A 13516-nucleotide genomic window follows, 5' to 3' on the forward strand; every position below is an offset into this window, starting at 1 on the left:
GCAGAGGGAGCTGACATAAATGAGGCATTTTAGCTTAGTGTGAATTTTAAATCATTGTAAGCCATTAACGAAATAGATGAGCACAAGTGACATAGTACATGTTGCAATTGTTAAAAAAGAAAGTATGAGCGGAATCAAAGAAGATGCTTCGCAAGGAGATGCGTGCAAAGGAGGAAATAAAATCGGAAGGATTCCCATTTCGGGCGTCGAAGTAAGCGTTGAGCCGGAGAGGGCGAGTAGGTGCAGGAGACGACGGGCGGACGATGATGCTCGAGGGCGATGGGAAAAGGCGCATGCGCATGCGATCTTAGCTGTGAGCTTTTTTTACTAGATTTGTTATGCTTACCTCCGGCAGCAGCACCGCCTTGATGGTTGAATGGTTGCGAGAAGAGCCGTTAGTCGTTCGCCTTTATCCATGTGTGTTCGACCCTCCTAACACTTTTAGAGGTGGGAGGAGTGAGTTCGTGGGTAGTTGTTGAAAGCAAAGATTAGGGGAAAATCTCTCGAGTGAAAAGAGAGCAGAGCGAGAAATAGGTGGACGTAGAGAATACCCCTGCAAAAAGCAATTCCACACCATCAGCAATATGATTGTCGTCCCAACTGCGACACTCGTACAGCACCACCATCCCTAAGCTCTGCTGTGGCCTACTGTCCAAACAAATTAGGGGCAGCATATCGCTGATGCGTGCATGCGTATATATATATATATAGAGAGAGAGAGAGAGAGAGAGAGAGAGATTCCGCATTCCTGCACTGCCAAGCTATCCATGCTACGCCTACACAACAATAGAGTGCAGCTGCAGAATGTATATATTAGCTGATATTGATGAATATCTGCACTTGCAGCCACGCACCACCAACAAGCTTAAGCAAGTCTTGAGCGAATCCCAAAAATAGGCCGCACCTGCAGCACCATCGCCAGCAATCGTGAGCTTATCTGCGCCATCCCTCCCTCTCTCTCATGCTCAAGCTAAAAATGAGCGCTAGCGCTCAGCAAGCATGCAGTGTTGACCGCTTTTACGCTTTTTTCTCAGCATGGACACAGATCTTGCCAAGCTTTCACGCTTTTTTCTCAGCATGGGCACAGGTCTTACTCTCACCACAATTGGTCGGCGCTCTTCTTGAACAGAGACAGGTCCCCCACAGATCACAGGCCGCGAAGGGTTGGGAAATCTCCTCCTTTCCCTCACTTCTGCTTTTACTTTTGCCATGGGCAACAACCAGGATGTTGCTACTCGACAGCAGAGCGAACGTCGCCAAATCCATGCGAGCCTTTTCCAGAATCTAGCTGGGTATTGCCGCCCAATTTTCCGTATGGAGAGCTTCTTGATTGCCCATCTCTGGGTCCTTTCAGGCATAACAACACGAATGCAAGCTGTGTCAGCTTGAATTTGCAACACAACATTCATCACAAAGACCAGCAGTTGTTTTGCGAGAATGTGTAGTGGGTAGCTTGGACAAGCAATCAGTATTTCCTTACAAATCTGTTGTTGATACCGTCTTTCTGGCAGAGAATGCATCCCGTTTTTCGAGGAAATGTAGGTCAGATATTCACCTTCCTTGCTAGGCTACTTTTACTACCAGCCAACATCGCATGGGCGATTATTTTAAGGGAGTTCTGGAGCAACGGAGCTACCTCTCTGGTACAAATACCCAGCTTGGGGTGCAAGTAAGGCTCTATGGCAGGCACAATTGAGTAGTTCGTGGGTTTGTCAAGGATCCTCACTTCATGCTTGCTTCGTAGTGGAGTTTGTCATTGATTTGGATATAAGAACTAGTAGAAATTGGCTATATATGGTGTCCTTAGGCTATGGTCACGCGAGACTTAGTTGCCATTTATTTCAACCGACCATCACTGGCAGCGTGCAGTTTTCCACCGGCTTAGTTGTGTTACTATCGATACGCTGCAGATGACTTCAAGCATTCTCTCTCCTGCTGCACATCTGTGTGTGTGTGTGTGTGCCCCCATTGCTGCGCGTCACTCTCTGAGCATTTTTACCTGCATGCCAATAACTAAGCCTCGCGTGACCATGCTCTTAGCTTGAGGTAAGTGTTGTTTTTTTCCATGCCACATGTTTGAACTGACATATTTCTTGCACAATATGTGCATTTTTTATGTAGTGTGGTGGACCGACCCAATGCATACTCCAACCTATGCAACCTTTGCGAAGAGATAGCCTCCCCTTAACTTCGGAAGCAATTGAGAGAGGGATAGAGATTTAGAGAGAGAGAGAGAATAGCAGAAAAGAGGGAGGGAGAAGAGAAAGAAATGGAGAGAGAGAGAGAGAGAGAGAGAGAGAGAGAGAGAGAGAGAGAGAGAGAGAGAGAGAGAGAGAGAATAGGGAAAAAGAGCAGGGACATAAAAGAAAGATGTATAGAGGTATAGATAGAGGGTGTGGAGAGAGAGATAAGGAAAGAGAGAGAGAGAGAGAGAGAGAGAGAGAGAGAGAGAGAGAGGAGAAGATAGAGAAGGATATATATAGAGGTACGTAGAGAGAGAGAGAAAGAGATGTGGAGGGATATAGAAAGGAGAGAGAGACAGTTGGGCAAATAGAGATTGTCTATAAATATAGACCTGGGTGTTAGCTAAAATATATATGGATAGCCTGTAAGCTTTAGTAGATTCTCCCAGCGATGGCTTCGATCTCGTCATGTAAGGTGATTTTGTTCTTGAATACTAATTGCAGTGAACCTTTGTTACTTGATTGCCCTGCGAGATTTGCCATGGTCAACCCTAGAGATTATGGGGGTTGTAGTAACAGCGAGATGTTTATCATCATTTTTGTTCCAAATGGCGACATTCAGACTCAAGTGAAAGATGTGTGACATTAGGTGATCAAGTTCAATTTGTATAGGATTCAACCTTGTTCACAAAGTTTATGTTGGTCACAAATATGGGTGTGGGTATGTCCCCAAGAACAAATGTTTCAATTGTGGAGTTATCTTACAGCTTCAATGATGAAAAAGACTGAAAACTCAACCAAGAAACTTCAGAAAACTTTTTTTGTTCGCTAGGATGTAACACAATCACTCAATGCCTATAATAAGAGTCCCAAGTACATGACCAGTGGAAAAGGGAACAAACATAACTGTTTCGGAGTTGCTAGAATTGGAGACAGGAGGCTTCACAATAAAGAAGGTTGCGGTTAAGGAAACAAATAATGTGCGTTATCAACCAGGAGAGTTGAGTCGACAATGACCATGGAAGCTTGGATTGTGTAGCACACTAGCGTGAAGGCAGGCACGCATGAAAAATTCATGGTAGAGACATCTTCTTCACAAGTCCGGAGCGATATGAAGTTCATGTTGCAAGTAGCCCGATGTGTATGTGTGGAGACTTTGCAGAACGAGTAGCACAAAGCAAACTATATATGGCACGCAAGCATATTTACTTCATCTGCATTCGCTACTTCGGCTTGGATTTAAACCACAACATGTTTATCCACTAGAGCAAGATGAAAAATGAGGATCTATTTTGTGTGTTCAACTGTCATCGTACATCATAAAACAAAATTGTGATTAAATTGTTTTGATCAAATCCCCTAGTGCCAACATTTAATTGTATGGCATGAACTATAATTGCTAATTTAATATTGTAATTCTTTTTGTGGGAATTCATGATTTGAGAGGGAGGCTTGTGTCTTAGTGTTCATCTGCTATATATGTGCGAATCATATTTTTTGGTTACTACATGAGGCAATGCTAATTTAATATTGTAATTCTTTTTGGAAAATTTCGTGATTTAATAGGGTGGCGTGTATCTTCTTGTCCTAGCCCTAAATTTGAAGCATACTTTTTTTTGATGTACATGTAACATTGAAGTTTCAATTGGATTGTGAAAAAGCAAAGGAAGCTCCCTCCAAAAAGCTCTCTCCAACGAGGGCATGGAAAGCTTTTACTTGCAAACACTACTTGAATGAAAGGATTGAAAAATCTCCCTTGAAAGCTCCCTCCAAAAGCTCTCTCCATTCCCATCCCCGACTGTAGTATCTCAAAATGAGACTTAAGATCAAATAGAAGGATGTCATAGAACTCAGTGTCATATCTAATTGATAGGGTTTGAGTGTTCAGGTAAGTGATTTGAACAAATTTTGGTGCCATGTGTATCAATAGTGATGCCCGTCAAGATGGTCTGAAGAAGAAAGCGGACTTTAAATTGTCTCCGGTTTGGTGCAATTATTTCATGTAATGGTGTCTTTAATGTCAAATATTCAAAAAATATTTTCACTCAATTCAAATGCTTTTTACTTTAGAGCGTCACTCTCATGCTAACTTTTTTTTGCCGAAATGTCACTCACGCTACTGAAAGTTAAGTCAAAATTTTTTTGAGTGGTCTGTCAGTTCTGTATCTTTTGCAGGTATGTTCTTATAAATTTTACGTAGGTAAGCACTTCTGCTCAATGCTCAAAAGAAAGAGTGTTGACATGCAAGTTTTTGAAGTTTTCTGAACAAAGGTTTTGAAACGCAGCTTGGCTTGGATTTTTGAAGGCTTCTTGATGAAGGAAGTGTAGTTCTCTTCTAAACAAGAAGCATGTTGACACAATAGTTTTTGAAGGCCAAAGGAACGGCATTGAGAAGTTCAGAGAATGGGTTGTGCAGTTTGCAAAGGTAGTTTTTTCTCTGTCAGGCTCTCTTAGCCTATAAGTGAACTGGTGCTTATAAGTTTCAACACTGCATATAACCATGCTAATTATGATGGCTACAAAATGTTGATTGCATCATAGCTCTATTATGTTCTGAGGTTAATGTAGGAGATCAGCGGTTTTTGTGCCTTCTATGCTTTGGATTATGAGATAGTTCGGTGTGTGAACAAAGATTTTTTAATGAATGAAAAATCTAGTGTGTATTTTAGTTGAGAGTTGGTATCTACTGGCGATCGCACTGCATGCGATCGATCATGAATAGCTTCGATCGGATTTTCAATTGAGCTTGCAGGGAAGATGACGACATAGCTCACATGGTCATTGAGGTTCCTCAAGAATTGATCACATATTGAGCATGAATGATCATGAAGTTTGCATAGTGATTGTGATGTGTAGTAAGGAAGACACCAGATGATATACCGTTTTGGAATAAATCAATAAGTAATGTAGCATAGATCACTACACTTTAGTATTTCAGCTTCTGATCTTTGTGAAGGTTAATTGAACAATCATCAAACTGCAAATCTTGCTCTGGGATCCAACATATGGATCCCTCTCAAGCTCTCTCAGCTTCAAGTGGCGAGAGACCCCCATTTCCATTTCATGTGGATGCAAGTAAATTCCTGGAGAAACTACTGGGATCATGTTTGAGTGCAATGTGGACACAAAGTAAAGGTATGCTCGCAATCATCATGTTATGATGTTAGTGTCAGGTCAAGGTCTATAGACACAATGCTTTTTCTTTGTGTGTATGTGTGTGTGTGTGTGTGTGTGTGTGTGTGTGTAGCTGGGCAATCATCATGTTATGATGTTAGTGTCAATTCAAGGTCTACAGATACAATGCTTTTGCTTTGTGTGTATGTGTGTGTGTGTGTGTGTGTGTGTGTGTGTGTGTGTGTGTGTGTGTGTGTGTGTGTGTGTAGCTATTTAATCTTAGATAATAAGACATAATTGAACTTTTACATTCAAAAGACAGCTGGCAATGGAACAAAGAATAGATAAGTACATAACAACTCAGTATTTAAAATTATTTGAGTACAATGTTTGTAAGGAAGAGGTCCCCTTCCAGTATACAGATGGTAAAAGAACTTCCCAAGTCATAAGTGAGTATTCCATCCAGTGTAGGTCAGCTTTGCCAAAGTCAAAAAAACTTTCGAAGATAAGATAGAGTCCTTACCTGCATCCATTCAAACAAGACAACATATATGTTAGCTTTGGATGTGTATTACAGGTATCAATGGACTATACTAGTTGTTATCCATGTCCATCTTACAAACTTTTTTTTCCTTTAACAAGATTTTTAATTTATGAGTAAAAAATGTTCTTCTTTTCTCTTTTTTTTATTTATACCCAAGTTTCTAGCAAAAAAATAATTATTTAATCTGATTAGAAGGCCACCATCCCTTCTAATCCAAGTGTCATAATCCCCCATCAAAATATCCTTCAAGATTAATGAAACTCCACCATATTAGTTAATAAAAGAAGCTATATAAAAAAAAATTCCATTTATAGAACTTCAAAAAAGTATCAAGCTTGTTTATGTTTGTTTAGGTCAAATGAGTTTATGCTCATCATGGTACATAGAATCCAAAACTCTTAGTTTGTATATCCTTTACCTTATATATCTCCCAGCATACCAAGTGGCAAGGAGCCCTTGTAGTATTAAGCCTGTCCTCATTTTAAACCATGAAGTTTAAAGAAATAAGTGCCATTATGGTATTTGTTTCCAACTCTACCTATCTTTGTGATACAAAGTACTGTAATACCTTAACAAGACAACCGGTAACGAAATAGGCCCAGTATTCGTGAGCATTCGGACAAAAAATCCAAAAAACCAAATAACTAAAAAACACTCCACTACCCATATGCAGCCGGCGGGCCAGGCCTCCCAAAATTTTACAATAAGCTAGAATAGAGCGTTCATTTGTAACCAATATTGATTCTAAATCAAGAAGATAATCGGCACCAATTTATTCCTATGCCAAGCCAAGGGGCACATACCATATACCCACATATTATGGTGAAGAAAATAATGCAGTCCAAAAAACGGTCCTCTAGTGTATACTTACCATAGTATGAAAAAGGTGTTATTAAGCAGGAGGCGCAACAGAACTCTGATTTGTTTAAGGATTTACACCCGCCAAGCGAGTGCGACAGAAGTACTTCTCTATCTCACCAAAAATTACCTAGTTAGTGAGTTGGCACAGTAACCGTATGCAGTCGCGGGCCAACCATCCCCACAAACCATAATAATCAATGCACAATACATTAGAACCATACTCCTCATATTCACGAAGCCCCACCCGATGGGTCTTACCAGGTTTTTGGATTGACAGTAATCCATTAAGTCATGCTTATGTGATAATATCAAGCCAATCCCAAACAACACCTGCTCATACAACTACCTTATTAAAGCCAGTCAAATAATGAACCAATACAGTATTGGTTAGCACCCGGGGAGAACACCCTTTCAATCCTTTATGAGAAAATTGTTACTATTCGTGCATAGTAGGTTACAGGAAGTGTATCCTAGGATACCAACCCCATTTTTCATTTTCCACTACCAGTGGATGTAAAGTGGCAATTTTACCAACCATCCTTAACATCATTTACCATGCTGAGTAAAAAACAAACACATAGAGAGTATTTGTATGCAGCCGGGCCAAACATCCCACAATAGGTTTAAAGCAAGTGTAACCTAGGCCAAGCTAGCCAAGCGGCAACAACCCCAAGTATCAATTTCCACTACTAGTGTTGGGGTATAAAGCCCAATGTGGTCGCCCAGGTAAGTGGGCGGGCCGCCAGGTATGTACACATATTCTTTTGTAAAAACCTAATAAGAACTCACTATGCTCTACACATTACAGTAGAGTGAGTTCACCATATCGTCGTGCTCTTCTTCTCGCACTCTCTCTCTCGCGTCGCACTTTCGCTCGTACTCCTTCAACTGGTATCAGAGCTCAGATCGAGCCTCGGGGCAGCACTGCAGGAGGCTAGAGTCACCAGCTCAGATTGGAGTGAAATTCGACAGGCAAAAACACGGCCCCAAATCTTGTGGGCGAGCCCGAAGGGTCTGGTGTTGTCAGAATTTCATTCTGAGGTCATCTAGGCCACCGTTCGGCTTCAACAAAGGTCTGCGCAGGCCATTTTCAACTACGTGGTCTCAGCGGGTGCAGATCCGACTCTGCAAATTTGGGGTTTTCGGCCTTCGACTGCAGGTGCTGAGGATATCGACACTCCCAGAGTGTTGATTTGTGGCTGTCTACACATCGAAGGACGGCTCACAGTTCTTGGAGGCGTGTCACATACGACACGGGCGCATCTACACACAGACTGTACTTCCACATGGGATGTATTGTCAGAGATGATGTATGTTTGTTGAGGGTTTGCTGGCTGTGAGTCACGCAGCAAACAACCGCCGCAGCGGTTACAGCATATAGTGGGAAATTTGTGGATGTATGACTTTGTGGGAAGTCTATGTACTGTCAAATTTACTGCAGCCTTTGTTGAGGGTCGAGTGAGGTTTTATTGAGGTGGGGGATTCTCGAATGTTGAGATCCTTTCGGTGATACAGGTCTTGGAGCGATCCCTCGAGCACCCTTAGATAGGCAACTAGGTTGTATTGACTATGAGTTAGACAGTTGGGATTGCATCTTTGCTTTACTGCCGTTGAGGCATTGTCACAGTTTATGCTTACAGGACAGTGACAGGACAGTCAGAGACAGTACATGTGCAGGACAGGTTTACCCACAGCTTACAGTGTCAGAGAGACAGTGTTTTTTGAGTTGTTTCTTGGTCTGTTTTTGAGTACACCAGAGCCATTTTACAAAGGAGACTCTGCCGAAATTTATGCAGAATCTGAAGCTTTCTTGGTTCATTTGACAGGTTGATATTGGTTCAGAGGTCAGTTTACAGGGGAAACTCTGCCGAATTTTTCCCAGGAAAGTAAACTACTATGAAGCGTAGCTATGGCTGGATCACAGAACACTGCTCTTTACAATATCAAGAAGCTGGATGGAACCAATTTCCCATTGTGGAAGCAGCAGATTTGGCACATGTTGGTACAAAAGAAGCAGATAAAACCTATAAAGCTCAAGGGGATAAAACCAGAAGATATGGACGAAGATGAATGGAGCGAAATGGATGAATTGGCACTTTCTACCATCATGTTGACTTTGGCAGAAAGCGTTTACTTCAATGTAGCAGACGAGATGTCGGCTTATCAAGCATGGTTAAAGCTGAGTGATCTTTATGAGAAGCAGAGTGCAGCTTCACAGGTATACTGGCTTAAGAAGCTTGTTGACTTGAATATGAAAGAAGAGACACCTATGTCCAATCATCTGAATGAATTCAACACAATCTATAGTCAGTTGTCAGCTCAAGGTGTCAAGTTTGATGAACCTGTTAGAGCTATGTTCCTGTTGATCACATTGCCGGAAAGTTGGGACACTTTTCGCATAGCTTTGAGTAATTCTATACCTCCAGATGGTTTGAATATAGCAGGTGTAGAAGGAAGTCTGCTGACTGAAGAAACCAATAGAAAGACAATGGACAAAGGCAAAGGAACCGCCTTAGTTGTCAGGGGAAGGACCAAAGAAAAGTACAAAGGTGGAAAGAGGAATCAGTCTCGTAGCAAGTCCCGCAGTGCTAAAGGCAAGAGTGACATAGAATGCTACCATTGTGGCAAGAAGGGTCACATGAAAAGAGACTGCAGAGAATGGAAAGCAGAAAAAGGCAAAGAGAAAGCTGAAGACCATGGTGAGAAGAACAAGTCCTCATTGAAGATTCAAGAAATAAATGTGACAAACACTGTTGCAGAGGATGACAGTCTAGTGTCAGGAGACATCTACTTCTTGAAGAATACAATGGACTCAGCTCTTCTTACAGCATCTGATGGAAATGCACTGAGTGACTGGATTATAGACTCAGGGGCATCACTTCATGTGTCTCCAAACAAGGAGTGGTTTACCTCTTATGTGACCACTAAAGATCATGTTCGGCTAGGCAATGGGCAGACATGTGAGATCTTAGGTGTTGGAGATGTACAATTGAAGTTTCAGAATGGCTCTTCTTTCACGCTGAAGAATGTGAGACATGTTCCCGCAACTACAAAGAGCTTGATCACCACAGGTTTACTTGATGATGCTGGCTACGTCACCACTTTTGGACATAACATGTGGAAGATATCCAAGGGTTCTATGACAGTAGCACATGGAGTAAAGTCTGGAGGACTTTACATGATTTATGTATCAAATGTCTCTAAAAATGTAATCAATGTAACCGAGCAGCCGAACGTTTCTTTGTGGCATAGCCGGTTAGGACATATGTCCAAGAAGGGAATGGAAATATTGTCTCGTTCTGGTTATTTTCCTGGATTTTCATTTAATGATTTTGAATTCTGTGAACATTGTCTGTATGGTAAGCAAACACAGCAGCCACATAAGCATAGACGCAGTAGAAGAGATACACAGTTGGCACTTGTTCATAGTGATTTGTGTGGACCTATGCCTAACCTATCTCTAGGGGGAGCTTCTTACTTTATGACATTTATAGATGATTACTCGAGGAAAGTATGGGTTTACTTTCTCAAGCACAAGGATGAAGCGTTGAGTGTTTTCAAAACGTTTGTGACACTTGTGGAGAATCAGAGTGGCAAGAAGCTTAAATGCTTACGCACTGACAATGGTGGAGAGTATGTTTCAAAGGCCTTTCAGGACTTTTTTGAGTCAAAAGGTATAAAACGTGAACTTATTGCTCCTTACAATCCTCCTCAAAATGGTGTTGCTGAGAGGATGAATAGGACCATACAAGAGAAGGTCAGAAGTATGTTGTCTAATGCACAGCTGCCAAATGGATTTTGGGCTGAAGCTGTATCAACAGCTGTTCATCTTGTAAATAGATCTCCTAGCAAGGTTTTGCAGAAGGATTCAGTGCCAGAGTTGGTATGGTCAGGCAAAATTCCCTCATACAAGCATCTCAGAGTCTTTGGCTGTGAGGCATATACTCACGTTCCAAAGGAATTTAGGAACAAACTTCAGCCAAAGAGTAGAAAGTGCATCTTTCTAGGCTATGGTAATTCTGGTGAGATGGGGTACAGACTTTGGGATCCCGAATCCAGAAAGGTTGTCCGTAGCAATGATGTTCACTTTAATGAATCCAAATATCATTCTAAACCAGAGAGGGTTGAGGAGATTAGAAGAGTTGTCTTCCAAGAAGATGGACCTGCACATGCAAGACAAAACGTCAGGGCTCAAGAGAAGCAAGGACAGGATAGAGTGGAACCACAAGTTGTGGCTGAGCCTGAGCCACCTATTGTGCGTAGATCTGGACGTGTCACGCGACCTCCTGATAGGTTTGTTCCATCTATGAACTATGTCATGTTGACTGATTGCAATGAGCCTTCATGTTACAAGGAAGCAGTGCAAATGAAGGACTCCTGGAATTGGCAATTGGCCGTGCAGTCAGAGATGACAGCTCTACATAAAAACAAGACATGGAAGCTAGTTAAATTACCACAGGGCAAAAAGGCTCTACCTTGTAAATGGGTTTACAGGTATAAGATCACCGCTGATGATAGTCAGCCAAAGTACAAAGCAAGGCTTGTTGCCAAGGGCTTTAAGCAAGAACAAGGCATTGAATTTGATGAAGTCTTCTCTCCGGTGGTCAAGATGACTACATTGAGATGCTTTCTTGCACTGGTTGCCATATTAGATTTGGTGTTGCACCAAATGGATGTCAAGACAGTGTTCTTGCATGGTGATTTAGATGTGGAAATTTACATGCAGCAGCCAGAAGGGTTTGTTGAGAAAGGCAAGGAAGATTAGGTATGCCAATTGTTAAAGAGTCTTTATGGCTTAAAACAATCACCGAGGGCATGGTACCATAAATTCCACAAGTTTATGCTTTCTCAAGGCTACAAATGTAGTGAGTTCGATCACTGTCTATATACAAAGAAGGCTAAGGATGGCAGTTGGCTGATCCTTATTTTGTATGTGGATGACATGTTGATTGCTGGCAAGCACTTGGAAGAAATTTCAGCTTTGAAGTCAAAGATGGCAAAATCGTTTGACATGAAAGACATGGGTGAGGCAAGTCATATACTTGGTATGCGCATTGAGAGGGACAGATCAAAGAAGTTGATTTGGTTATCTCAAACAGAGTATATTGACAAGGTTTTGCAACGTTTCAATATGGAGAAGGGAAAGGCATTGAGTGTTCCATTGCCACCATATGTGAAACTTAGCAAACAAGATTGTCCTGTGTCTGAGGAAGAACAGGCTGAAATGGATAAGATTCCATATGCGTCTGCAGTGGGTAGTTTGATGTATGCAATGATTGATACTCGCCCAGACATTGCATTTGCAGTGGGAGTAGTAAGTCGATACATGTCAAACCCAGGCAAGAAACATTGGGAGGCAGTGAAAGGAATATTGAGATACCTGAAAGCTACAAAGAGTATTGAGATACCTGAATATTGAGATACCTGAAAGCTACAAAGAGTATGCGTATATGCTATGGGAGTCAGGAGCTAAGTGTAAAGGGTTTTACAGACTCAGATTATGCAGGTGACTTAGACAAGCGAAGGTCTACGTCAAGGTATGTCTTTACATTGGCTGGTGGAGCAGTATCATGGCATTCTAGATTACAAGATTGTGTTACTCAGTCTACTACAGAGGTTGAATATGTTGCAGCATCAGAGGCATGCAAAGAATCAATTTGGCTTAATCGAATAGTAACAGATTTGGGAATCAAAGAAGAGATGCCTGTGTTATATTGTGATAGTCAAAGTGCTATACAATTGGCTCGCAATCCAGTTTATCACTCAAAGACAAAGCATGTGGATGTGAAGTATCATTTCATCGGGGAAATGCTCGAGGATAAGCAACTTCAGCTTGTCAAAGTTCACACCACAGAAAATCTTGCTGATCTACTTACAAAAGGACTTCCCTCAGAGAGCTTTGCGTATTTTCGCAAGCAGTTAGGTGTAGGGTAGTACATCACTTGTATATTAGCTTGTATAGTAGCTTCTCTCACACTTAAAGTACCACATTGGACTTTAAGTGGGAGGTTGTTGGGGTATAAAGCCCAATGTGGTCGCCTAGGTAAGTGGGCGGGCCGCCAGGTATGTACACATATTCTTTTGTAAAAACCTAATAAGAACTCACTATGCTCTACACATTACAGTAGAGTGAGTTCACCATATCGTCGTGCTCTTCTTCTCGCACTCTCTCTCTCGCGTCGCACTTCCGCTCGTACTCCTTCAACTAGTGGGTGTAAAGTGACAATATTAACCAACCATCAATTTCTAGCCATATTTACCATGCTGAGTAAAGACCACACATAGTGAGCTAATGCATAAGGCGGATGATGCCATACCATTCTTATAGTAAAACAATTAGTTTGCACGAAAAAGTTATGATAGTTAAGCAGAGTAACCAACCATCCCCCCCTTTTTTTAGAACCTGCAACAAAAATAAAAGAGGCCAAGAGAGCAGACATGCGTATTAAAAGCGGTGAGTTCCATGCTTCAAGGTCAGGACACAACAGAGTTTACACTAGGCACAGTAACAACCAAGCAAAGCTAAGTGAGGGCCTGAGAAGTGCCCTCACCTATTTTTATAGAAGAAGGATGGAGTCGGCCTGCCAGATCCTAGTTTATGAGTACAATCGCCATGAGTGAACAGACAACATCACACGATGGTGAGGCCGCCTACAATTTGCAGAGAGAGCCACTGCACCATCACGGCAAGTAGATGGTAATAGAGTAGTAAAAAACCCTTTAGATAAAAAACCGTATGTGTAGATAATATATACGGGCTTAGTCCCACGGTGAGGCGGTAAAAACCCAAGAAAACCTATAACTTAAGTCCACA

At 41.8% G+C, this 13516-nt stretch overlaps 1 pseudogene; it reads left to right on the top strand.

The window, feature by feature from the left end:
• The first annotated feature begins 1210 nt into the window (after positions 1-1210).
• LOC147439270 (putative fucosyltransferase 9) lies at positions 1211-1696 on the top strand (annotated as a pseudogene).
• The last annotated feature ends 11820 nt before the right edge of the window (positions 1697-13516 follow it).

Source organism: Adiantum capillus-veneris, chromosome 16, assembly GCF_014529385.1.
Source record: "Adiantum capillus-veneris isolate H3 chromosome 16, ASM1452938v2, whole genome shotgun sequence".
Lineage (NCBI taxonomy): Eukaryota > Viridiplantae > Streptophyta > Polypodiopsida > Polypodiales > Pteridaceae > Adiantum > Adiantum capillus-veneris.